Genomic DNA, 27,468 nt, shown 5'->3' on the forward strand with positions numbered 1-27,468 from the left:
CTTTGCTTTTTACTGTTGATCCTTTCTGGAGTGAAACGCCACGGTAGTATACCGTTTCTCTCGCCACTGCGATCTCTGTTGCAGTTCGGGCAATTTTTTACAAAAATGTGATGCTGCAGGCTCATGCCTGGCCACCAGTACACTGATTGTAATTCTTCTAGAGAATCTTTTAGTTTGAGGTGTCTGAGACCCTCGCCCATATGTGCGTCTGCTATTAACAACGTTCTCCTGTCCTTGTTTGGAATTACCCTATCCCCCACTCCAGGGATTCGAGCAAAAGGGACGGAGTTTGCATCGATTATGTATGTATAATTGAGTGGATAGTTGATCGGTAGCGCTGAGCAGTCGCCTTTTGATGACGTTTTCACCGCCAGCACTGTTTCACCGTCAATGTATTTCACTGTACGCTTTTTCCTAGCTACGGAAGCCGATTTAGTTGCTACCGCTGTGGCTGTCTCAGCCAATGAATTCCCTGCAACGTGAACGCCATCACGTTGATGACTCAGTGTATGTATCACGTGAGTCTTTGGTAGTTCTTTTTGTAACAGAACTATTTGTTCCCAAAGCAGTTTTTGCTTTATTGTTGCACCTGTGTCATCTTTTTAACCGTTTTGAATCCATGTCTGCAAATCGTTGTTATATGATTTGACGCAGTAATATGAATCGGACACTATAAGTGTCGGGAATTCGCGATCTGCATTATCTAGCGCCATTTTCAATGCTATTATTTCAGTCTGTTGTTCTGAATTAGTTTCTACTGAGTGTGTTTTTGTTAATAGAGGTCTTAGTTTACCTCCGCGCCACACTTCTTTTGTAATCTCACATGTGGGGTTGTATGCTTGTTCTCCCCAAACGGAGGGTTGAGCATGTCCGTCTGTATAGATTACACAGGCGTATTGTCGTAAGGGCAGAATGTCGATTGGCAGAGGGAATGTTTTTTCATATTCTAGGTTTTTCAATTCTTTTAATTCTGGATCAAAGTAGTATTTTACTTTGTCCGTTGTAATTGAATTCACCCATTGTATCCATTCCGGATTCAATGCTGTTGTTGGTAAATTACACGGTGTTGTTAATGCCTCAAAGGCTGATTCTGCTGTTCTGACTGTAATACGTCTACCGTCAGCTTTATCTTTTTCTCTAGCTATTGCGGTTTGAACTGCATGAACAATGTTTTCTTTAATGTTGAACTTCTTTTCAGCTTCTGTGTACAAGTGTGAGTTGAATGCAATTGGTACCTTTTCTCCCTCATTAGAGGTCAGGTATGTGAATCCGCATCTTCCTGGGATGACTCGAATCACAAGATTGCGTGTGTTATCACGTGTTTCTAATTTTGTTTTTATTAACATGTCTGTTTGTAAGGATCTCAGAATTTCTGTGTGTATTTGAGTCCAATTGGTTCTTTTAAAATCTGGTTTTATTAGATCATAAAGGGGCTTGACCCTTTCTGCGTAATTTGCAATGTATGTTCTTCCGAAATTTAGGAAGCCTAGAATTGACTGTAAGTTTTTTAGTGTTCTAGGTGCTTGGAGTACGGCACATTTCTCTATGAAATTGTCAGCCAGGCTTTTGCCTTCACTTGATAATTCATATCCTAAGAACAGGACTGTTAGATGGGCAATTCTAGATTTTTTAAAGTTGAATTTGTAACCCTCTGCTGCGAACCCAAGTATTATGGTGTTCACTCTCTTCAAGTGAGTATCCAAGTCATCATCTGTTAGGTATATGTCGTCGACATAAGATAATGCTTCGTCATCATATCTTTGTAGTAACTCTGTTACTCTCGCTGAGAATAATCCTGGGCTGTTCTTAAACCCCTGGGGTAACCGACAGAATTGTTTTTGAGCGCCATTTATTGAGAACGCGGACAAATATCTGCTCTCTGGTGCTATTTTTTGACAAAAGAATCCATTAGAGATGTCTAATGTTGTTTTGTATTTTTTGCGCACTATGTTATTCATTTGTGCCGCACTATGCGAGTTTTGCACTGCAAAAGTTTTGCAACATGAGTTAAGGTGTCTGTAATCCAAAACTAGACGATATGTATTGTCTGGTTTGGAAACCGGAAACAAAGGGTTGTTCATTTGTGAGGTGCAAGTTTCAATCACCCCCTGGTATTCTAGTTGATCTAGGATTTCTTTTACCTGTTTTTTAGCTTCTTGCTTAATTGGGTACTGTCTTTGTGCAGTAGGTTGTGTTTTTAACTGGATTTTGTGAGGAGGAGAGTCCTCATCCCATCCTACGTGATTTTTATATAAAGCAGGAGCTTGAGCTACTGCCCACTTTCTGGCAAGTGTGTATTTTTTATGAATTGGGATATGATTTGAGAAGGCAGGCATAATTATTTCTTCGCCATGAGGGCAGTCCCTGACAAACTCTGGTGGCCAGTCTTTTTCAGCTAGAAGGATGTCATAGCCCTTGGAGAGATTATCCCAAAATAGTCCCCTTATTTTTCTAGTCTTATCCCCTTCTATACGTAAAGTTATTTCATATATTTTGTGAGGTTTGCTAACTCTGGTGTCTGCAGTTTCCACTTGAAGATATTCATTCGTGTCCACTGTCTCCAGATGATTCATAAGGACTTTGCGAGCTATGCTCACTTCTGCTGCGCTGTCTAGCATTGTCTGAGCCCATTCTCCGATTTTCAGTTGTGTCCTCAGTATTCTCGGCATTGTTAACTACTTTAATACTGGCTACCTTCTTTTTTGGAAATTGTAATTTCTTTTTTAGATGAGCAGGTTCCTTGTCTTTGGACTTGGCGTGCTCTTCTCTTTGTTCTGATCGTCCTCTTCTTTCCGATTTCTGCGAGGAAGTCTGAAAAGATTGAGAGGGGCGTGTATCAATTTCTTGATATCTATCAGGCTTCTTAATATTATCCCTATTTCTAAGGTTGTATCTTTTCCCAGAGGGCTCACTTTGGGGAGACCTGTGTCCTTGGTTTGGAGATCTTTCTCTCCGCCGAGGAGACCTTCCTCTGGACTGGAATTTCTTTTCTTTAGGATTGGATTGTTTGTTTCCATCCCAGCTCTTTTTTTGTGATGTTAAATTATTATTAAAAAATACTTTTTCAGGACTTTCAATCAGTCAGGGTTTTACTGGTATTCCACCTAAACTATCTCTACCTAGTTCCTCATAGGATTTTTCTATAATTCTGGCAATTTCAGCTGGTTGGTCTGCTATATCTGTTTCTTTTAACCTTTGGCGGATCGCCACGTTTGCTGCTTCTCCCTTTATGTTGGCTAATAGTATTGCTGAGACCTGCTTGAAGTCTTTTAGTAATTTCATACCAAGAGTTAAAGCGGGTTCTGGACCGTATTCATCTTGAATTTGTTTTTGCACATCTGGCATTACCGAGATGGATGGAACACCATGCGTTTTTGTGTAAATGGAAGCAAAGACTGTACCCCAAGTGTCACAGTCCTCCACGTGTGGTGCGATTCCCATTGGAAGACAGATAGTCAGAATCCTGTGTTTTTCCAACGGGGTGGTGTCTGGATACACCGCCTCTATTTGGGTGATTTTTTGTGCTAACCAGAATGGTATTTGTTCCCGTTTAGCTGGTACTTTACCTAGGCAGGACTGTATGTTCTGTGGTGTAATTTTATTTGTGTTCCCCTGATGAGGGGTCAGCTGTGGAATTTTAATTGCTGGTTGAATTGTTGAAGTCCGCATTACATATTGGACTAATTGTCTATGTACTTTTATTAATTGTTTTAGTTGTATTAAAAGATCTGCTGCAGACATTCTTTCGATGTCTGGATGTGGTGTGTATCCGGCTAGGACCGGCCACGTTGCTCCTGGTCTACCTAGTGGACCGAGCCTGGTGATGTGATTATTATGTTTTAGGGCGCCATTAAACAAGAGCAGGTGCTCTTGAAATTTGAGTGGTACTTCCTCCTCCTCGAAAGGAGTGTACTCATTAGGAGGTTCCTCTGTTTTGTAATAGTGGAAGTGCTTTGTTACAGCGTTTGCTGCTGGAAAGTGTATCCATGAATAGAATACCTCTGTCTGCCGATATTCGTGTGCCTCTATTACGAATATGACTGTGCCACCTCTAGGTGTCAGTCCATTTTCTATAAGTTTTAAAGTTATAGATTTTCTTATGTTGACCGGGATGAGTATTATATCCGGGTCTGCTTCTTGCATAGTAGTTTCAGCTGCTGCGAGTTCAGCTGCTATTCTAACTGTTTCTCTTTCTTCATCACTGTCTACCATTTTACCGTCAGGAAGGTTATTCCGTTTGTTTGCAGATCAGGTTTCTTATGGAAACAAAGATTAGATGCACAATATTTTGGAACAGTGTATCCTTCAACGTTGACTAAACCAAGAACCATACATAGGAGTTTCCTCCTGCGAGGTTTGGCGGATATGACCTTTCACCCACTCCAGACGTCTTTGGAGTATTATGGGAAAAAAAGGGGTCTGAGTGAAAAAGCACGACTGAGTTACTCTAATGTCTTGCGTTAGTTTTATCGCCTTTCCAAACGTTGGGCGCCATGTAGTGTAGTTCCTATTATCCCAATAGGCTCTGCGCATTGGAATAATACCTTCAATAGTATAGGCCTAGACCAGACGTTAACTAGGTCTTCTATTGTCGATATTAGACTTAAAGTTTTGGGTTTGCCAGCTAGCTCAGAGTTCACTAGAAACTTTCTCGAATAGGCAAGGAGGAGTTGAACCTCCCTGGATAGACAAGAAGGGATTTAGTTTCTGACAACCATAGAACATGACAACTTTGCTCTCCCCTAATCAAGAGTGTATCTCTAGAGTCGTGTGAAAACAAAAGACAACTTATTTTACTCAGTCAGTACGTGCATTCTTAGTTTCACCAGATTGTAGAGAAAAGGAAGAGACGGGCGTGTTCAATAAAAGATGGTATTTATTGATCAGTCTCTTTTCTCATACAAGAGAAATGGATCGATATTATCGCAATACTTATGGTTAAGTAAAGTGCATACAATAAAAGCAGAAGTATAAAATAATACTGTAAAAACATTTATATGGTTTCTAAGCCATAAGGTGGTTTAAAATGGATAAAATAGATACATACACATATATATTTGACTAATCGTACTCAACTGGTGTTTCTAACTACGCCTACCCCAGTGTACCTGACCTAAGCCTAATACGTGGGCGGGAATAGAAAGTAGCAGTTTAAGTTAAGTTTGTTTTGCCAAGTGACTGACTCAAGAATTCTCTGCAAGGGGTTATTCAGTTCTGTACCTGGAATTTAGGATGAATGAGGGATGGTATCTCTCGTCTCTGGTCTCGATATTCCAAGCTGCCTGCGAGGGCTGCTCGGAAGCGCCGGAGCTGGATTTCTCGGCAGGAGAAAGCAGCGTCTCGTTCTCAGCGCCTCAGGAAGGCGGGGCTGCACCAGCGGGGTCTGCTCTGCTCTGGGCTTCAGCAAGTCTGGCTGCTCCGATCTCGTCACCACCGCGTGTGTTTGCTTAAGGCAATACCGGTAATATTTATACCTGTAAGGTGCCGAGATTAACGTAAGGATGGACATAGATACGTCAATAAGGATGTCATACGAGCTGGTCATTAGCACATTCTTTTGCTGAAGTTCTCGGTGAAATCAAAACAATGGCCGCAGGGTTTTTCCCAGGTTGTCATAGGTTTGATTTGTTTTGAGAACTCCGTATGCCTTATCAGGGGCTGGAGGAATATTGCTTGTCTAATTAGATGGCAAGCGTTATGACCTAATCAGATAACACGTTCCTGTGCCGTGGTGTGGCTTAATCAGATAACGGTTTCTGCATCATGGGATGGCTGCTAGTTAACTTGTTAACCAGAACAGGGTCAGGAATAGGGGGATCGATACAGAACCTATAGGAATACATCACAATGGGCAAGTGACTAAGGGGCACATTAGTAAGGCAGGCGGACTTTGTCCGCCCGCCATACCTGTGGGAAATGGGACTGCCCACTAAGGGTGTGGCAGTCCCATACATCCCATTAGGATGCGCCCGCCACACTGGCGGGCGCATCCCGCATTTTTAACATTGCGGCAGACGATGCTGAAAGCACCACCCGTCGCAATGCCAAAAATGTATGTTGTGCTTTTCAATGCACAACGTGACAGGCACCGCACGCCACGTTGTACATTGAAATGCAGGGGGGTACCATAGGTAGCCCCATGTGCACCCCCCACCCCCGGAGTTCCTGGGGGCCCACAACGGGCCCCCAAGCAGACTCCGCATGCCTTTCCGTGGCAGCAATGCCGCCAGAGAAAGGCATTTCCAAAGGCACATTCTAATATGGCTGGCGGTGTCTTTCAGAGACTGCCACCATATTGAACCCTTTTTCGCCCAGTCGACATATCGACCGGGCGGAAAAGCGGCGGACGGTCTTTCCGTCTGACGCGGACCTCCCAGCCATTGTAATATGGTAAGGGGTCATTTCTGCAAGGATGGCAGGCGGATCGTCCCCGGCGGGCCTGCGGTGAGCACAGCCGGCCCCGTTCGGGCGATCCGCCTGCCATCCTAATGGGGCCCTAAGTGTGTGAGTAGATCTACGAGTGACTGACTCAATGTGTGAGCAGTTGTATGGGTGTATGAGTGGATCTGTCAGTGGATGTATTAGTGAATAAGTTGGTGTATGACTGGCTGTATGTTTTCACTTTTAATTTCTTTGAACTTAGTGAAGCTCAGTCTTAACATGGCTGACAACACTTCCTGGTTGAAGTGTTGACGGCCAATCAGAGCTGTGCATTTTCCTCCATGAGCTTGTCTTTTTGGGAGGAATATCCATGGCCAGAGATATCACAATAATTTTCTTCTTAAATTTCTCAACAACTGCTGAACAGATTTGCACCGAATAACAAAAGGAACAATCTGCATAACAACACCTACCTTTCTGCCAAATTCGGTGTAATTCCATTCAGTGGTTTGAGCTGTAGTTGTGTTGACAGATTCCTGGGGAAATTAACATTGCAAACACACCTTTTTTTTAAACCCATTTTTCTCAGCCCCCACTTCTTAAATACTCCTGAAACTTTCCATGTGCAACAAGATTCACGGAGCACTTTTTTCTGTAAAAGTTTGTGAAAATTAGTCAAATGGCGGCAAAGTTATAGGTTAGTCATAAAATGCTTTTCCATTGAAAACATGGTCCTAACTATAACTGCCTACTGGCGACCCCCAAAACAATACCATTTCAGGCATAGAGTGATGCGTACATTGTGCAAAAAAAAGGAGAGAACTCTGAGTAGTTCCCAGGTTTAGGTGGAGGGCAGATGAATCTTCTTGAAGCTTTCCAAAACCATCTGATCTACTGCAGCTTTTTCCTGGTGGTTTTTGGGGAGATCCATAAAGCAAGAGTCGAGAAACAAGCGGGTCCCCAAAATGTTTTTTCTCCAAGCAATTTTCCATGGGAACTTTAGACAAAATTCAAGCCTAAACAGATAAGCGGATTAACACCAAATTTGGCAGAAAGGATAATCTTCAACCTGAAAGTGTGCTTTTTGTGATTTGAGGTAAATCTGTTTAGTTGTTTTTGAGAAATTAAGGTTCAAACTGAATGCATATTTCACACACCAGTTCGATCGCGGATCCACCATGGTGAATCGTTGGTTCTAGTAGCTCAAGGATGAATTTTAATTTGCTGGCCACATCCTGAAGAACAAGTTGTGGCTGTCATTTTAAGATGCGTGCACTTGGTCCCAAAGTTATATGCAATTAATTGAAACATTATATAAGGGGAGCAGGATAGGGGTGCTCTGACATCCATGGGCCATATAAGGCCAAATTAAAAAAATAGTTTCGGGGGGGTGGGGTGTTCTGTGAATTTCTGCATCCACCAGGAGCCCCAACTGTGACAACCTGTTGAATCGCAGCAAATTTGTTGACCTGTGGTAAAAAATATAATTTGAATGGGGGTTGAGTACCTGTGGGGCCGGCTGTCCTAGTCGGAGGACAAGCCTTGTACCCAACCTCAGAAGAGGCACACCAGAAGGTCATGCATCACAGGAGGTCGGGTGTCTAACACTCTGCCACAGATGTCTGAAGGTCATGCCTTGCAGGGGGTTTGCCACTCATGGAGGGCTGGATTTTTCTAATTGAAGCAGTGTCAAGAATGATTTGCAAATAGCTGTGTCCAAACTGGGGTAACATGGTGTGCAAAATAATGATGGATTGGGATATGCCCCAAGTAATTGTCGGTGGTTGAGATTAATTAAAGCATTCCATCCATCACTTTTTTTTGCATGCTTTAGTGTTCACCCTAAGTGAGATGTGTATGCCCAGACATGGGTTCTGTGTATACTGTGTCACTGAAAGCAAGCTGTACCCAAACCATGAGCCCATAACTAGGGCAGAACCGGTCCTGGGTTGCTTCGATTGCAGATCAAGGAGGACCTGGGTTCACCGTTCAGGCTGGACTGTTACGATTGGAGCAGTGTCGAGATTGATTTGTATATAGCTGGGTCCAAACTGAGGTAACATGGTGTGGAAAATAATGATGGCTTGGGATGTGACCTTGAGTAATTAGCAAGTACTTACTTACCTTACTTATCCCTGCTACACTTCCTGGAGTATAGGCCATCAACTAGGACTCTCCAGCCACCTCTGTCCTGGGCTTTTTTTTCAATCTGACTCCAGGTGTAATCCATCTCCTTACTGTCAGCCTTGAGGCATCAGCACCAGGTGTTTCCTAGCCTTTCTCTTTTCCTTTAAGGGTTCCAGGTCAAGGCTTGTTTGATGGTGTTTGATGCAGGCTTGCAGAGGGTGAATCAGCCCCAGCATCGTTTTATGATTTCTTGATGAGCAGGGAGTTGGAAAGACTGCTGCCATTGGTCATTATTGCTGATGTGTTTAGCCAGTAGATTTTCCTTAGGTAGGCTTGATGATGGTCTGGAAGTTATCGGTGGTGGTTACTGTTGTCCGACTATTTTCTGCTCCATACAGAAGGAACCATTTTATGTTGGTGTTAAAAAGCTGCTGTTGGTTTGCAGCGTTAAGTCCTTGAAGCTACAGATCTTCTCTAAGAAGGAAGCCCCTGCATTGCAATTCATGCTTTGACATCCGCGTCTGCTGCCGGCCTTCTTGTCAATGACACTGCCCAGGTAGGCAAAAGATTCAACCTCTTGCAGTGCACTGCAGGCAAGCTTGACTGCATTTGTGTTGGCTGTGTTAGGCATCAGGATCTTGCTTTTTACCCTGTGAATATTGAGGTCAAGTAAAGTTGTTTTAATGTGGGTACCACCTTGTCGGTTTTCTCCTGCATCTCCAGATAGATATGGGAGAGTAGAGCCAGGTTGTCTACAAGGTCCAGGTCATTCACCTGTGTCCAAGGTGTATACTTGATCCCATTTCTTCTCCTTGATGTGGATGTCTTCATGATCCAGTCTATGGCCAAAAGAAAGAGAAATGGTGAGCGCAAATTACCCTGGCAGGCTTCAGTACTCATTTGGAAGGGCTCATTGAGTTGTCCTCCATGGACTTTCTGACAGGTCATTCCCTCATAGATGTTTGTGATGATTCTTACAAGTTTATCTGGCACACCATAGTGGTAGAAGTGTTTTCAAAGCCATTCTATGTCCATGCTCTTGAATGCCTTCTCGTAGTCGATGAAGTTGACATAGAGGGGGGAGTTCCATTCCATTCACTGCTCAATGATGATGCTTAGAGATGAGGTTTGGTCTATACATGATTTATCTTTGTGGAAGCAAGATTGCTGATCCCACAACTTGCGCATTGACCTGTTCCTTGATTCTGTTCAGGATGACTCAATTGAACACTTTGCCTGGAGTTGATAGGAGAGGTATCCATCTGTAGTTTGTGCAGTCATTCATGTCACTTTTCTTGGGGATCTTGATGAGATATACCTCTTTCAAGTCTGACAGTACCTTTTCATCTACTCAGATCCTTCCAAATATGGGATAGGAAAAGTCTATTGATGTTTCAATGTCTGCTTTCAGTACCTTTGCAGGAATGTTGTAAGGGCCTGCTTCCTTCCCATTTCTCAGATATTTGATGGCTTGCCATGTTTCTTCCTTGATTGGTCTGCTGAAGTTGATTGGCAAGTCATTGTCAGCTGGCTATATGTTTGGTGGAGACTGTGGCATGGTCTTGTACAGTAGTTCTTCAAAGTGGTCCAACTATCTTCATTGTTGGCTTTTGTTACCCATGATTTTCTTCCCAGCTTTGTTTTTGACAGGTATTTCTAGCTTGCTGTATCTGCCTGAGAGTTTCCTTATTAAGCTGTAGAATTCCTTTAAGTTTCTTTGTTTGTCTTGTCCTAAGCTTCTCTTTTCTTCCTTGTTGGTTTTGGCGTATTTTGTCCGAAGCTTTTGCTTTTTCTGCTCTTGTTCGGTTGGTGTTGACTGCACTTTTTTCCCTTTGTCTCTTCGATTGTGCAGAGAGTCTTGATGGAGATCCATTCTTTATGCTGCTGTCTTTTGGGACCCAGTGCCTCCTGGTAGGGTGATGCCACTGTTTCTATTTTTTAAACCCAGGTCTGTTTTATGTATACTTGTGTGTGTTGCCCTAAGTGGGATGGGTACTCCCAGATATGGGTCCTGTGCACACTGCTTCACTGAAACCAAGCTGTACCTAAGCTGATGAGCCTATAACTAGAGCAAAACCGGTCCATGGTTGCTTGTGTTCCAGTATGTGGAAGACCTGGCTTAGAAGTTCGGGCTGGACTGTTCCAATTGGAGCACTGTAGAGAAGTGATTTGCACATAGTTGGGTCCAAACTGAGGTGAGACGGTGTGCAAACATAACAATGGATTGGGATGCAGCTCTGAGTAATTACCAGTGGATAAGATTAATTCAAGCCAGCAATAATACTTTCTTTCTGATAATAAAACCATAAAAGTAGTACATATATAAATAAGTAAAAAAATTTTATTACATTGAACAGTACGGTACACAGTACTGAGAGAACTTTTTAAAAACTGCCATAAATATAAGTGTATTAGGTATTTAAGGCTAGCAGCAAACATTATTAAAATGCAAGTGCAAGAAGAGGAGAAAAGCACATAGATTAAGGCCACAATTGCTTTGTTTTTCTTTAAACTGCATCCAGTTGCAAAGCTGCCACTTCTGTGGCTAGGTCAGTGACCCCATGTCCTTTGTGGGTTTGAGGAACTTGACATCAAGTTGCTGGGCTTTAAGTGGTCTATGCAGACCTGCATGAGTATTGATTGACTGTGGGTAAATATGGACACTACTAAAGTTATTGTGATGGGTGGGTCTGAGCACATCCTGCCTTCACCGCTGTGGCCAAGACAATTTTACGCATACCCATCACATGTCCTTCAAGTAGAAATTCTACAAACCAAATTTAATTCTTCATTTTTATTGATATTACAGTTTGCTCATGTTGGCACCAAGCTTGCCAGAATGATGCTCATTAGAAAGATTACTCTTGTACTCGATCTTGAAGCTAGAGTAATGCTGGTGGTGTCCCCTGGCTGCCAAACTCTTGGCCACCTGCCCTAATTTGAGTCAAATGGTCCACCAGGTATTATGCTGAAGGAGTAAAATATACTGTATCAGTGTTACACCATCTGTGATGGCCCAAGCAAGTATGTCATCAGAGGTGAACCATCCAACCATCCACCCTGTGAGAAATTGGGCTGTTGGTTTAATGGGGTGACTTGTTCAAACAAACAGCCACAGTTCCCCTTAAGGGAGAACAACACAATTAAAAAAATTAACCTCTTGGAACTTGGCACAAAAGCAGTCTGGCTTAACTTAGAGACAATATGTAAGGTGTTTATGCAGCACACAAACAGTAATAAAGTGAAAACACAACACAAGAAAAATCCCAAGCCTATTTAGAAAAATGGAGTAACTTTAATAAATTATTAGACGCCAAAATGACAAAAATCCAATCAGAATAACTGCAGGTATGAATTTTTTGTAAAAACGAACACCTAAAAGCTTAAGAAAGTTCGAGGAGACTGGATACCCCTTGGTAAAGGATAGCTGAACAGGATTTGCTGCTGTTCAAAAGAATGCAGTGAGGCTGCCCGACGATGTACCTTGGGCGGATAGACGAGCAGGTTAATCCCAGCCTACTCTTGGTTCTAAGAGCAGTTTTTAGCCAAACATGTTCTAAGTCCTAATTCTTAAATTTTAGCTATTTAGGCACTTTTAGCACCACAACCAATGGTCCAGGACTAGTGGGGAGATACCACTTGAGGGTTCAGGACTCACTCAGTCTGGGTCCAAGTGCAGGTTCAAGATGGTGGGAACATTTTACGTCTCTGTGGCTCTGAACAGGAGTCCAACAAATCAGCCCTTGAATTAGCTCTAGAAGTCTTGGGTTCAGGTTAAGCAACAGAGCTCTAGTAGCAGGGCAGGCCTCTAGGGTTCCAGATGCAGAAAAGGAGTCATTGCTGGCCACAGGCAGTCATCTGAATGACCTTCTGCAGGTCCAGAAAGTGACCTGAAGGATGGGTCTGATGGTCCCATAGCTATACCTTGTGCCTTATTTGAAGTAGGAGATGTTTCTAAAGAATTACCCTTGAAGTCCTTGAAATATCCTGAGTCCCCTGGCTCCAAGCAGGCCACAGGAACAATGCAGGAGTGACAACTCATTTGTGTGAAGGCAAAGCATATTGTTTTTAGTTGCAAGTGTGGCTGTGCCCAGCTCCATCCCCCATCCTTCCAGTTGATGGTCCGTCTAGGCATGCCTAATTCCTCTATTGTGTAGCTGTATGGGAGAATAAGCCAAATACAACTGCCAAAAATGCCCAGTCATGTGACCCAGAGGAGGCAGCAGGCACCAAATACTTTAGGGCAGGAAAATGTCAACTTTCTAAACGTGGCTTTTTCCAAATTGCAACTTAAAATACAACTTTACTTTTAAACATATTTTTTAATTACAGTTTCTTAGACACCAAACGCAAAATGCTCACCTGTCCCCAATCAAAAGGCCTTACTTTTTAAATGTAATAAGGCAGTCCAATGTTATTGTGTGGGATAGGTATTCTTCACTGTAGTGAAAAACAAACGTCGGAGTTCTTCACTACAATTACATGTAAAACTTACTAGGCACCATAGAGTAGACACGTCCTCTTCTCTCTCTCTTGTTAATCTAAATTAACCTTGTAGGCATGCCAGCTCAGTCTGCTTGAGCCCTAGACAGACATACTTGTGTCGCAGACTCACGTTATTTACTACTGTCTGCAGGTGGGGCAGCTGTAGTCTACAACTACACAATTATCTTATTTTTCTACAACATGACTTCTACAACAAGGCAGATGATATCTGATCTGAAGGATTATATATGGGATGACTTGAGGTACTATTGATTGATTGTATGACCATGCAGCCAATTGGCCACCCACGGTTGACAAGGTCGAAATGACAAAGTTAGGGATTGGGCCTTGGAGTCGGAGGGAGGTGATTGATAATGGGTGGGTATGGGTACATACATAATATATATATATGCTTGCAAACTATTGTGAGTCAAGGAAGTGTTCTGAAATACAACCTTGAATCAAAAACTTTGAAAAAAAACAGTCCTTGTTTCTCTTACAAGCGATTTTTCCATTTATCATTGCATTGCTCCTCTAGCAGTATTTTTTTTTAATAATAATTGTATTCTTATCTCCACCCATGGCTTTGCTACTCTGGCACGGTTTATTTTTCTTTTACATTCTCTTCATCTAGTGAAGGTCTCCACCTATGATATGATTGAATACCATCCAGGCATCCAGTCCTTTCAAAGTAAACATGGCTATCATTCTTTTTAATTTCACAATAAACTTTTCACCAACAACATACATTTGTAATGCATTTTTTTTACACCACCACTCATGCGTCCTTTCTTGCTTTTGAGTTTGACCCATCAAACCCCCGGAGGATTCCTATCACCCATACAGTTTCACCCACTCACCCAGGAAATCACCTTTCACCCATCCTTCAACCACCCAGGCATCCTATCAGCCACCGATGCATCCCGGGAGCCATTCCTTCTCCCATGCATCCTTCTCTGCCAATCATATATTACATGTCACCCGTCCTTCCTCCTTCCATCATTCTTTCCCTTTTCGTTCAAACCATCCATCAAGGTCGTCTAACTCTTAGTCTTCTTCATAAAACTTTCCCAGCTGAGTTGAAGTCAGATAGTAGAGGCCATTAGTTACTCAACTTCCGCTGCTAATGCTATTGCTAATGCTATTGCTAATGCTAAGTAAAGGCTGTATTCTTCAACCATGGTTCAAAACACCCTAGTCTCACTCAACAGTACAGTGTACACCCTTGCAGCTAGTGTGTATTATCAACTAGCAGCCCGCCCCGACCTTGTCCGGGAGAAATCAGGCTTCCCCGACCCCCGCCCGCCCCGACTTAGCAGCCCGTCCCGAAATGATTGTTCAGGGCCCCCGCCCGCCCCGGCCCCCGCACGCCCCCTGCCATGAGTGTTAAGGGCCACCGCCCGCCCCGGCCCCCGCCCGCCCCGTCCCCCGCCTGCCCCGACCCCCGCCTGCCCCGACATTGTCCGTGGGTCCCCCGGAGCCTTACCTCAGCTGCCGCACCTCCCCCGTGCTCCTCAGTTCACCGCTCCACCGCTCCTCACCGCTCGTCACCGCTCCTCCCCGTCTGTCCACCGCTCCTCAACGCCTGTCCGCCGCTCCTCACCGCTCCTACCCGCTTGTCCGCCGCTCCTCCCTGCGCCATGTCTGCCGCTTCTCCTCGCGCTCCTGGACGCCGCTCCTGACGTCAGCACGCAGGTCGCGGCCGGCGCTTCTTCCAAGGGACCACTTTTTTTTCCGCTAAACTTTTTTAAATAAAGTGTATTTTTTAACTTTATATAGCCTATGTCCATCTGCACACCCTGGTTCCCGAGTTTACCCGCCTCAAAGGTTCAAAGTTCTTCCTTTATAATAGTAGTATAGATAAGTAAGGAATCTAACTTACCACCACCTGCCACTGCTGCAGGCTCACCCACCGCTGCAGCTACAGCATCTGCTTGCTCCTGGCTCATGTCACCTTCCCCGCTGGCCCGGGCACTGGTGGTCAGTATGCCTAGAAAAAACATTACACATTTTTTAGATGCCACATATGCCTCCCCTATTTATTTATTTTCACTAGCAAGATTGAAAATTCAATACATGCATACACCACACACATCACTAGTATAAATCGGGTACTAGAGTAGAGTTGACAGTAGATTGTCCTATCCTATCAAAAATATCTGGTTGGGCATTTTGTTGGTGGTAATTTTCAAAAAGCCTCTCAATAAGAGGAGAACCCAAAGGACTGGACTCAGTGGCTAGAGCTATTGGTACATCTGAGTTTTAAAACTTTCTAAAAAGAAAAAGAGTGGCCAACTAGGCGGACAATAGGACATGAGGTCTCTCGAGTCTCGAGTCCTCTCGCTTGGTTGGAAAATATAATTGTGGCGTTCTCCTCATACTTCCTTCCAGCCATGGTGCATGGTAATCAGTTGTTCATAATCAACTGCTGCTGCTAATAATAATAGCACCAGGCCTAAATGAGAAAAAGTAAAAATACACCAATTTGGGGTGTCCAACGTGACCATCATTTTATTTACTGATTGAGCATGAGCAAGAATGTAATAGAAAGCCTTCTATTCTCAACAATCATGCGTAGAATACCTTTGTTGGGCATGCAATCAGCACAGGAGAGTAGTAGTACTAGTAGTAATGAAGGACCAATGCGCTCTCTGAGTCTTACAGTAATACTACCACTAGGCAGTCCACAAAATATAAGGGGTGAAAGAAAGCTGACTGAACAAACAGAATAAATTATAAACGCAAGCTACAGACAGACTAATAGTAGTATAGAGTCAGAGGCAGTCAGATTGATGTAAAGAAAGAGACACTAGAATTATAATAACTAAATAGCCAGGTAGGTAATGCAGGGATAACAAAAATTTGGGAACATATAGATTTAAGAAGGTTTGGTAAAAAAATAGAATTAGGAAACAAAAATAATAGTGCAAAAAAATAAGGTGCAGTAAACGTTATGAATATATAATGATGAATATTCACAACAGGAGGACTTACTGGGGCCAGCAGCATAGCCATCTGTAGAGGAGCGATCCTGGCCCTGGGAGGCACCTCCAGCTCCCACCTCAGCAGACCCTGTTGTCTTCTTGCCCCTGGATGCTGATCATGTAAGACATAATAAAGAGGCAAATAATAAATATTAAGAAAATCTCCCCAAAAATATTTTTAAGAGGACGACATTTGCAATAAAATTGACCTATCTAATTAGATCGACTAGTAGTATCATGGTCGCGGACCATCCTATCGCTTCATTATTCCATTGTTCCATTCCGATTCCAGAATCCTAAACCAAAGTACCACCTAGCCCGCTTATTCCAAAGACTTTGGATTTAATTGTCAAAAATTAGATTTGCTTCCTCTAAGTTCCAATCTCATTCGCAATCATCAATTAATAAACCCCCTTTGACGGGCCAATTGTTCACTAAGTCTGCATTTCCATTTATTTTAGTCATCAAAAATGCATAGATGAATGCCTGCATATTGCATACACCAAATTGTTGCTTGGTTGCTGATGTGCTGAGTTGCTATATTATTCACACACTAATACACTACAAAAGGTTCTACTAAGGACTGGAGCCAGCAGCAAGTAACAGAGGACGTGTCAAGTGGACCGCTAAAATTATACTAAATCTAAATAACTAACTACCTACCACAACTATCTTAGTGATAGGACAAAGGAAAGGAGTCTCTCCAGCATTACCTAACTTAAGTTCTCTAACCTCTTTTACATATTCCGCCCAAGCGAGCGCAAACTTGCAAACAAGATTAGTAGCGCCTTTTACCTGTCTAGAAGAAGAATAATCACATAATATGAGATTTTTAAACCTAACTTACCAGCATGTAAGCAGCAGCAACATTATTGCTATTTGGCAAAAAAATTATATTCCCAATAACACAGGACAGAACACACAATAGTAATAAATTAGCTACTCACCAAGCCCCACGACCTCAACACCTAGCAGTTCCAGCAGGTCCTGCTCCTAGTCCAGAATGCTGGACCACCAATGAGTCAGCTGGTTGTGGGTGCACCGGACCTCAGAGCAGTAAAACACTGCCAGGCACACCCTCACCCACCGGGGGTGATGCTCCTGGATCACATAGCCGAAACCAGGCCTTCCGCCTGCTGCCAAGGTTAGGGGAGGTGGTGTTGCACGGAAAAAATGAGGGCGGCCACCTCCACCTCTGAGAATAAGTCCCGGGCCTGCTTCCCTTCCGGTGCTTCCTTCCGCAAGGAAGGTGACTCCTAGTCGAACTCTCATTGTTAGCCATGGTTCTGGAGGGACGGGGAGCGGAAATGAAAATGTAGAAAGAAAGAATCAGGAGTAGGAAAGTCAAAAAAATAAAAGCTAGTAATAGAAAAACTGTATAAAAACAAAGTAAAAGTAGAAAGTACAAATAAAATACAAAATATACACTTAGGAGGAGAGAGGGATAGATAATAAATAAAATAAATCAGAAAAAAAGTTTTAGAAACAAAGGATTGAAAAGATTTCAGAGGATTCAAAAACAGGCCCCAGAACCATAACAAAGAGTAGAAAAACAAGATAGGCTTGCCTATTTGTGACCGTGTGGTGAAGTTGCGTGATACTTCTTGCCGAACACGCAATCCACATTGCCAAACGTCAGAAACATCTCAAGAGCATGCAGGAGCATGTGGAACAAGCAACTTTGTAAGCTCGGGGAACTCCACGTAGCATTGCTTCGCGTAGTTCAGCGTAGCACGGGTATGCAAACTCCGCCGGGCTTACTCTCAAAAATGACACCACAACACAAAAGGAACAGTCTACGGACTAAGGTCTAGCTTCCTGCCAAAGTTCACATAATTCTGTTCAGCAGTTTTTGCTATAACCAGTCTTACAAAAGTTCATAAAAAAATGCTTGAGGATTTTATATTATCGCCCTCCATTTGTCTCAAACCCTGCTTGACAAATCACCCCAAGAAGATTGGTCAAACAGTGCCAAAGTATTAGCAAACCCCAAAAAGCTCAGTCAATGGAAAAACAGCCCTAACTATAACTACCCAGTTTAATCATGTTTGCAGTTAGTGAAAAACAAGCATAAATAGACAATTCATCAAAATACTAGTAGCATTAGTATACATGATAGATAATACACGGCCATCAAATTTAAATAAATAAGAACCTATACAAACATAGCCTTTCTATCAGTAAAACCTATTATTGTTGATTTTACAGTGCTCCCTTTTTAAAGATAAAGATAAGAGAAAGAAAAAAAAAATGAAACTCTATCATGATTGCCCTCGCAGCGTAAAACCACTTCCCACCTGAGTTTTTTTAAATTTGACTGAAGCTCCTACTCTTCACAAATATAATTTTTCTTTTGCCTCAATTCGAGACATCTTGATTAGCCATTGGGAAAGAGTTGGGGGCTCAGCCACTTTCCATTTTTGCAGGATCAGAGACTAAGCGAGAAGGGATGCAATAAAATATACTATCGCTGTTGAATAGATTAGTTGAGTGTATTGATAATTCCTCAAAGGACTGTATTTGTTTTTTTGGGAGCTAGAAGGACATGTAAAGTAAATATGGAACCAGTCCCCATTGGAGCAATTACATCTAAAACAGATCCTGAAACGGAAGAATACATTTTATGGAGGCAAGATGTGGTATAATAAAGTTGCCACTTACAATAAAAAGCCATGCATTTGAAATGGGCCCCCCTCCTGCCTTTATGGGCCAAGATTGTATACGCTTTCCATGTTTGCATATCTACCCTGCAGAGCTCTGAATCTTTTGCAGTGCTTCTGGTACTAATTTTAAATGCAATTGATCCAGCAAAATCAGGTACAAGTTCCCTACCTCTCTTGTCTCCTTCACATATTAAGTATGACTAATCAGATTTGTCAGAGCATCTGTGGGAAATTAAAAGTTACTTATAAAATTCCGGAATTGAAAGAAAGAAAAAAAGTAATGAGTAGGGGAGTCCCGGATTAGTCGATTTTTTTCAATTCCAAGATTTCATTGCCCCTTATATAAGAAAATCCCTAAAACAGTGTAGCTTCACCTTTTCCCAAGTTTTTATAATTGTCTATCTTATATGGAGGCCTATCCTACTTCTATGTGCAATCAAAATTTCAGGATGGAAGGAGATAAACTGGTACTCCTCCTTCAATTGGAAGAACCTATCAGAAATATCCTGAAGCCTCTTATTTCTGCTACGCTTGGGAAAGTTAGACATTTTAATAAATAGAACAAGCTGAGAGCTGTATTCTAGAAGCATTTGTTTCAAATAGAAGTTGTCTCACAAATCGCATCTAGTAACTGATCTTGTACACCAATCGAAAAATGCTGCCTGATAATAATTTTTCAAGTGGGGGAGTGCAAGACCTCTTTTCTGAATATATTGCCCCTAGGTAATTAATATACATATATATAAATATATGTGTGTGTAGTTGCGTCTGTGTGTGTATCCATACTAATATAAAGAGAGAGCCCAAACCTTTGAGGCGGTTAATCTCAGGAACTACAGCACCAATCACAACACCCAATACAGCGTTGGAAAGGGCAGTTGCAGCAGAAGGACATAGGCTATGCAGACACCCACCATATACATTTAAAAGGTAAAAGAACCCTGCCAGAAAAGTAGTCCCTTGGGGGCGTGTCTGCGTTGTGCTGTGGGCGTGTGCTGGGGCGTGACAAACGCTGGAGGCGTGTGGTACATTCCGCCCTTCTTGCCATGTCTCATATTGTGTGCTGTAGGCGTGTGCTGGGGGCATGGGCATGTGTGGGGGGCGGGATTACGGAAAAAAAAGCGAGCGTTGTGCCCAATATTTCATTGTTTTTTCTTCCCAGGTTCTGTACATTCCAGCTCCGGGTGTCCACCCTGCTCCCTTTAAATACACCTTCACCCCATAATCATAACCCACCCTTACTCCTTAAAATACCCCAACACCCTTAAACACTAACCCATCTTAACCCTATAAATATACCCTGTACCCCAAAACCCAAACCTATCCCATAACCCTAAAAATACCCCTGTACTCCAAAACCCAAAACTAGCCCTGAACCCTATAAATACCCCTGTACCTCAAAACCCAAACCTATCCCTGAACCCTAAAAATACCCCTGTAACCCAAAACCCAAACCTAGCCCTGAACCCTAAAAATACCCTTGTACCCCAAAACCCAAACCTACCCCTGAACCCTAAAATACCCCTGTACCCCAAAACCCAAACCTACCCCTGAACCCTAAAAATACCCCTGTACCCCAAAACCCAAACCTAGCCCTGAACCATACAAATAACCCTGTACCCCAAAACCCAAACCTACCCCTGAACCCTAAAATACCCCTGTACCTTAAAACCCAAACCTAGCCCTGAACCCTAAAAATACCCCTGTGCCCCAAAATCCAAACCTAGCCCTGAACCCTTAAAATACCCCTATACCCCAAAACCCAAACCTAGCCCTGAACCCTAAAAATACCCCTGTACCCCAAAACCCATACCTATCCCTAAACCCTAAAACTACCCCTGTACCCCATAACCCAAAACTATATCTGAACCCTTAAAATACCCAAACACCCCAAAACATATACCTCAGTACTCCAAAACATATACCCCTAAACCCATATTTACCTTATCCAAACATTTAAAAAAACATGCTTTTACCATTCATGCATTTACAACGAATTTCGTTGTAAATGTATGCGTGGTAAAAGCATATAAAATGTAATGCCATGCGTTATAATGGCATTGCGGAGTCATGGTACTTTCATAAGGAAAGTATGCGGAGTAATGGTATGCGGAAAGAAAGTTGCAAAATAATGGGTGTTTACCCTCCCCTGGTAAGTACATTGGTGGCACGGCGGCCCACATCTCCAGCAACATACTCATGTTTTTTCACCACCGATTTGAAAAATGCACAGGTCTCTCTCATTGATGGCCAGCACCGACATACACTTTTAGACACACCTCCTGCCACAAGTTCTAGAATTGCGAACTTTAGAGCTGGAGAGCTACGTTCGAATCTCGGCATCAGCTCAACATCCTGTGATTCCAGGCAAATCGCTTTGTCTCCCCATGCCTACCACAAATGAATGTGTTCTTCTGTAATGTAAATTGTGCTCATGCCATGTTGTCGAGTTCGCGCTATATAATATTGCAAGGAAAAATAAAGTAGTGAAACTCGAGTTCACACACTACTGAACGCGCACTCTTAAGGGCATCAGCAGTGCACTGTGAATCGGAGCGTTTCACAGGCCTGTGACAGATAAGAAATGCTATCAAAACGAAATCCTACAAAACAATATACTACTGGCCGGCAGCAATTCATACCCGGACAACGTCGGGACGTGCTGCTAGTATATATATAAATATATATACTGATTTCTCATCAATAATTTCAATGCAAATATTGCACTGATGTTATCAATGATGTTATAGAAGATGTCATGATGTAATATGTGGGGTAAATAGCAGTGCATGGTGAAGGCGCTAGTTATAGTTACTTAGGGCGTTGGTTATAGTTACTTGGAATAACTATGACTGCTGAATTTCTATGGTTTTGTTTGTGTAAAATCGGAACCTAACTAAAAAGTCCATGTAACCATATCTTTTTTCAGTGAATTCCCGAGGTTTTTTAAATGTATTTCCTAACTATAGCGTCCCTGTAAGCTTTGTTTTTTCAGTGAATTTCTACATGTACTTAATACTATCTTCTAACTTTGATGTCCCTTTTACCTTTTATTTTTTTGTGTGAATTTTACCATTTAAGAAAATATATAATAGCACTATTATTTCACCTATGAGTTCAATTCATTAAGATACATTTTCACAAATGTATAAATACATTTCATTCACAAATGCATTATTATTATGTATTTTAAAACAAAAAATGTGAAAATGAAGGTAATGTAACTTATGTGGTCTTTCGACAAATGCAATGCACCAAGGTTTTTTCTTTTTTTTAAATTCTTTATATGGATTTTATGGATATGAGAATCCGTTGCAAATCCTTCGACAAATAAGGGATCTGCTGATTATATTCCACAGAATCAATACTGAAACAACAACACATTTAATGAAAACATATGCTATGGCAATTTCAATAAGTGTATCACTGCCTGTATGTGGATGTGTGAGTGGCTGTGAGAGTGACTCTATGGGTGTGTGAGTGGTTGTTTGGGTACGTAAGTGGGTGAGTGGATATGTGAGTGGGTGTGTGAGTGACTGTGTGGGTCCGTGTGTAGTTGTGTGCTTATTTTTGTGGGTCTGTGTGGGTGGGTGAGTGGCTGTATCAATGTGTGAGTAGGAATGTGAGTGGTTGTATGGGTGTGTAAGAAGTTGTGTTAGTAGGTGTATGAGTTGGTGTGTGAGTGGTTGGGTGGGTCTGTGAGTAGGTGTTTGAGTGGCTGAATGGGAGAATAAGTGGTTGTGCGGGTGTATAAGTGGGTGTGTGAGTAGGTGTAAGGGTCTGTGAGTGGGTGAATCCTTTTTTTAAAATTGCGTTCTAGATCAGTAGATCCACCCAAGTCCTCCTCGATCCACTCCAACAAAGAATTTAGGGACACTTTCTTGCTCCCGAGGGGTTCCTCACAGACTGCTCTGTCAGTCCCATGGAGTCAGGGTATCTCTACTCTGACCCTTTCTATTACTTTTATATTTTATTCCTTCTCAGGAACCGTGTCCCAGGGGGCCAAAATAGCAACCACAACTTTCCTTCCAGGTTGCAGCTAGCCAGTCATGGCATTGCTGTTGGCGCTTGGATCTGCAAATCCATCCTAATCAAGGGAGGATCCGTGGTGTATCCGTCTATGTAGATATACATAAATACTTTTACTTTAATAACTCCAAAACTATAAACACCTTTATACCAAATTACCAACATCACTCTTTCTAGATCAAGATCTAGCTTTCTGCCAAATTTGGTGTAATTCTGTTCAGCTGTTCAGGCTAAAGTTGTGTCTAAAATCCCTTATTGGCACCCGCTAGACGGATCACCCCAAAACCTTGCAGACAGCAGCTGAAATGACTGGCAAATCAGTGCTGAAATTACTGGCAAACTAGTTTTGAAAGCTTTGTGAACATTCATCAAAAGCTACCAAAGTGATAAACAAAACAAAAAACAATTTACCAATCAAAACTAGGTCCTAACTATAACTATCTAATAGCCAGTAGGTAATGTATCTAATATATAAATAGATGGGTTTTTGGGTTAGTGTAGGTAACTAAAGAAAGTATTTTTTAAGCTATAAAGTTTTTAAACTTTGTAATATCTTGAAGCACAATACTACTGGAAGTAGCCAGGCAGCCCAAAAAATAAACAACACTGCATATATAAAGTTTCAGATTTACTACATGAACTAATGAAACACCCATTTATGATCACATGCTAATGGAAACCTATAAACAAATACCTAACAAATAGAAGACACCTTAATGTGCATAAGTTTCTTTGTGTGCTCTCTGGCTCGCAACAATAAAGTGGCCCAACAAGCCAAACAAAAAACTTCTTTCTTATGCACGCCTATGAAACAAAAATTGCCCTAGCAGTAATCCACACAAACTAATATTCGAAGGACATGATAATCGTCGACTAGGAAAATATTTGCCTATCATTCACTTTGGGTTTCATATGTTGCACATCTCCACTATAAGTAGCAAGGAAGCACAAAGAATAAACAAAATGCATGTATAAAGTGTGAGATTTACTACTTAATCAACTGAGAGATCCAGATACATGCTAATAGAAACCTATAAATACATATATACCAAATATAATAGATCTTAATCTACACATGTTGAATTTGCATGCTTCCTGGATCACAAAATAAACATGTGCCCATCAAGCGAAACAAAAACTCACTTCCTTTTGTACTCCTTTGCAACAAAATGGAAAAGTGACTTAGCAGTGAGCTAAGCTAACTACTGTATGGAGGACATGATAATTGGTCATTAGGAAAAAGTAATGATTTTAGTTTTTATACCAATAATGATTGACTTTCATTCACTTTGGACTTCATATCTATCTCAATGCTACTAAAAGTAGCAAGGATTCCCAAACAATAAACAAGACTGCATATCTAAAGTTTCAGATTCAGTACATGAAGTACTAAAACAGCCTTTTACTATCACATGCTCATGGAAACCTTCAACAAATAGATATTAAATACACTACTTGCTCACAACATAAAAGTGGGACAAAAAGCCAAATAAAAACCAATCAATCAATCAGGCAATTGTATGCATGCTACTCACCCATGAGGGTCTCAAGGTGCTAGGGAGGTAAGCAGCTCCCTTCAGTCGAAAGTAAACACCAGGTCTTGTGCGTCTTCCTAAAGATGTTCATGGAGGGGGCGAATCTGATGTTGAGCGGGAACTTGTTCCAGGTCTTGGATGCGAAGTAGGAGAAGGTTCTTCCACCTGTTATGGCTTTGCGGATGAGCGGGATTTCAGCGAGGTCAGTGGATCGGAGGTTTCTCTTGGGTATGTGGAAGGAGATTCTTTTGTTGAGGTACTGAGGTTGGGTTTTGTGGAGGCATTTGTAGGCGTGGGAGAGTATATTAAAAGTGACTCTCTTCTCAATGGGGAGCCAGTGAAGTTTCCATAGGTGTTGGGTGGTGTGTTTGTGTCGAGGAATGTTGAGGGTGGGTCTGGCTGCAGTGTTCTGTATGGTCTGATACTGACGGAGTAGAGACTTGTTGATCCCGACGCCGAGGGTGTTTCTGCAGTCCAGTCTGCTGGTTATGAGCGAATGAATGACAACCTTCCTTGATTCAGGGGGGATCCACTTGAAGGTCTTTCAGGGGATTCGGAGGGTGTTGAAACAGCTGGAGGCAACGGCGTTGACCTGTCGGGTCATGGAGAGGGAGGAGACAAGTACGATGCCGAGGTTTCGGGCATGGTTCATGGGTGTGGGGGGGCTGACAAGGGCGGTAGGCCACCAGGTGTTGTCCCATGCTGAGGGGGATAGTCCGAGGACGAGGATTTCTGTCTTCTCCGATTTGAGCTTCAGGCAGTTTCTGCTCATCCAGGATGTGACATCCTTCATCCCTTCCTGAAAGTTGAGTCTAGTGGTGATTGGGTCCTTGCTGAGGGAGAGGATGAGCTGGGTGTCGTCGGTGTAGGATACCATGCTGAGTCCATGCTGTCTGACGATGGTGGCGAGGGGGGCCATGTAGATGTTGAAGAGCGTGGGGCTGAGCGATGATCCTTGGGGCACTCTGCAGATCCAGTCGAGAACGGTTCCTTGTATGCCGGCGTAGTGGAGTCTGGCGGTGAGTGGGCGGTGGGAGGTGGTGTTGAACGCTGCCAAGAGGTCAAGTAGGATCAGGGATGTTGAGTGTCCTTGGTCGAGGAGGGATCTGATGTCATCTGTGGCAGAAAGTAGAGTGGTTTTGGTCCTGTGTTTGCTGTGGAATCTGGATTGGGAGGGGTCGAGGATGGAGTTTTCTTTGATGAATTTGGTTAGTTGTGCATTGACGGTCTTCTCAGTGACTTTGGCTGAAAATGGGAGGAGGGAGATGGGTCGGTAGTTCATGAGGTCGGTGGGGTCTACTGAGGGCTTCTTGAGCAGGTGTTTGACTTCTGCATGTTTCCAGTCGTCGGGAAAGATGCCGGTCTTGAAGGTGGTGTTGATGGTGTGTCGTAGTTCAGGAGCGATGGCAGTGGCTACTCTGTGGAAAATGTGTGGGTGGCAGGGATCCATGGGGGCCCCTGAGTGGATGCCTTTCAAGGTCGAAGGGGTTTCTTCGGTGGTGACTGGGGTCCAGGACGAAATGGTGGGCTGGATGGCATTACAGGAACACGAAGTGGTTTTGGAGTTGGGTGTCTGGTCATTGAAGTTGTCGTAGACTGCCTTGATTTTTAGATGGAAGTAGGATCCAAGCTTTTCGCAGAGGTCCTGGGAAGGGATGATGTCTGTGGGTTCGCTGAGGAGCTTGGTGAATTTCTGGATGATGCTGAAGAATGGCTTGGAGATGCCGGCGATGGCAAGGATCTTTTTTTGGATGAAGGTCCTTTTGGTGGATCTGATGCGTTGTTGGTATTTCGTCATGGCGTTTTTGTAGGTGGTGTGATCTTCGGGCGTTTTGCAGTTCTTCTCAAGACGTCTGCAGGTGCATCTGAATTCTTGGAGGTTGGCAATGAACCAGGCGGCATTCCTGGGGCATTGTTTGTCAGGGTTGTATAGTGGTGCAAGCTTGTCTGCGCAGCTGGAGATCCATCTGTGGAGTCCTTTGGCTGCAAGGTTGGCGTTGGTCGACGTAGTGGGGGCGTTGAAGTTGAGGGTGGAGTTGAGTTGTTCCTCAGTGACTTTGCTCCAGTTCCTTCATGGGGGTGCACGATGCAGGTTTGGGCAGCATGGGTTTGTCCAAGTGGAAGTGTACGCAGTGGTGGTCTGTCCATGGTAGTTGCGTGGTGTGGCTGAAGTGGATGTTGTTACCTCCTGCGAAAATAGGGTTGAGGGTGTGTCCTACCTTTTGGATGGGTTCAGTGACAAACTGATTCAGGCCAATGTTGGTGAGGTTGTCCAGGAGGGTGGCAGACTTGAGTTCGCTGGGGTTGTCGAGTTAGAAGTTTAGGTCCCCAATGAGTATGCAATGAGGTTGGCGATGGTAGTGGCAAACAAAGAACCATCTTTCTTAAGCACCCCAGTCAAGCAATATACAAAATTGCCCTGGCAGTGAGCCACACAACCTACTATTTGTAGGACATGATAATTGCCCACTAGTAAAATAATAATAATCTCATTTTGTATAACAATAACAATGATTGCCTTTTATTCACTTTGGCCTTTAATACGTAGCACAATCCCACTAAAAGTAGCAATGAAGCACAAAGGATAAACTAGACCTCACGTATAAAGTTTCAGATTTGCTACATGGACAACTGAAAGACCTATCTATGGTCATATGCTGATGGAAAATTATAAATAAATACATAACAAATAAAATGCCTCTTTCCCCCTATGGTAAGCCCTTTTATGGCTATTTGAGGTAGTTCACGCTTAGGCCTCTGTAACATTTTGTCCACTTAATTAATAAATGCCAAATTTGGAAGCTTTTCTTCTCACATCCTGAGGATTCTAAAGGTATCTAGGGTTTGAGAATTGTCCTGAAGGGGACCGAGAAATTAGCCAAAATACAGCTAGATTTTGGGGTTTTTGAGAAAAATGGGGAAAAAGTGCTGCAGAAGATAGCGCCAGTTTTTTTTCCTGCAAATGGTATCAAGAAAGGATTTGTGGTGCTACAATTACCTTCCCAGAGCTTTCAGGAACAGGCAGACCTCTGTCAAAAAACAAAGAAAATCCAAACAGTTCTGGCATTTTACTAGGATATAGCCTATTTTTCCTCATTTTTGTGCTTTCAACCTCCATCTAGGTAGTGGCAGAAATGGATGTGAAAGCAATAAAGGATCCCAGACAGATATTCAGTTCCACTAATTAAACAAAAGTCTGAATTTAGCAAGTGGTCATTTGTGAAGATCCTTCAAGATTTTCTTATAGAAACCAACAATTGTCAT

The sequence above is a fragment of the Lissotriton helveticus genome, chromosome 12 (genome assembly GCF_964261635.1).
Source record: "Lissotriton helveticus chromosome 12, aLisHel1.1, whole genome shotgun sequence".
NCBI lineage: Eukaryota > Metazoa > Chordata > Amphibia > Caudata > Salamandridae > Lissotriton > Lissotriton helveticus.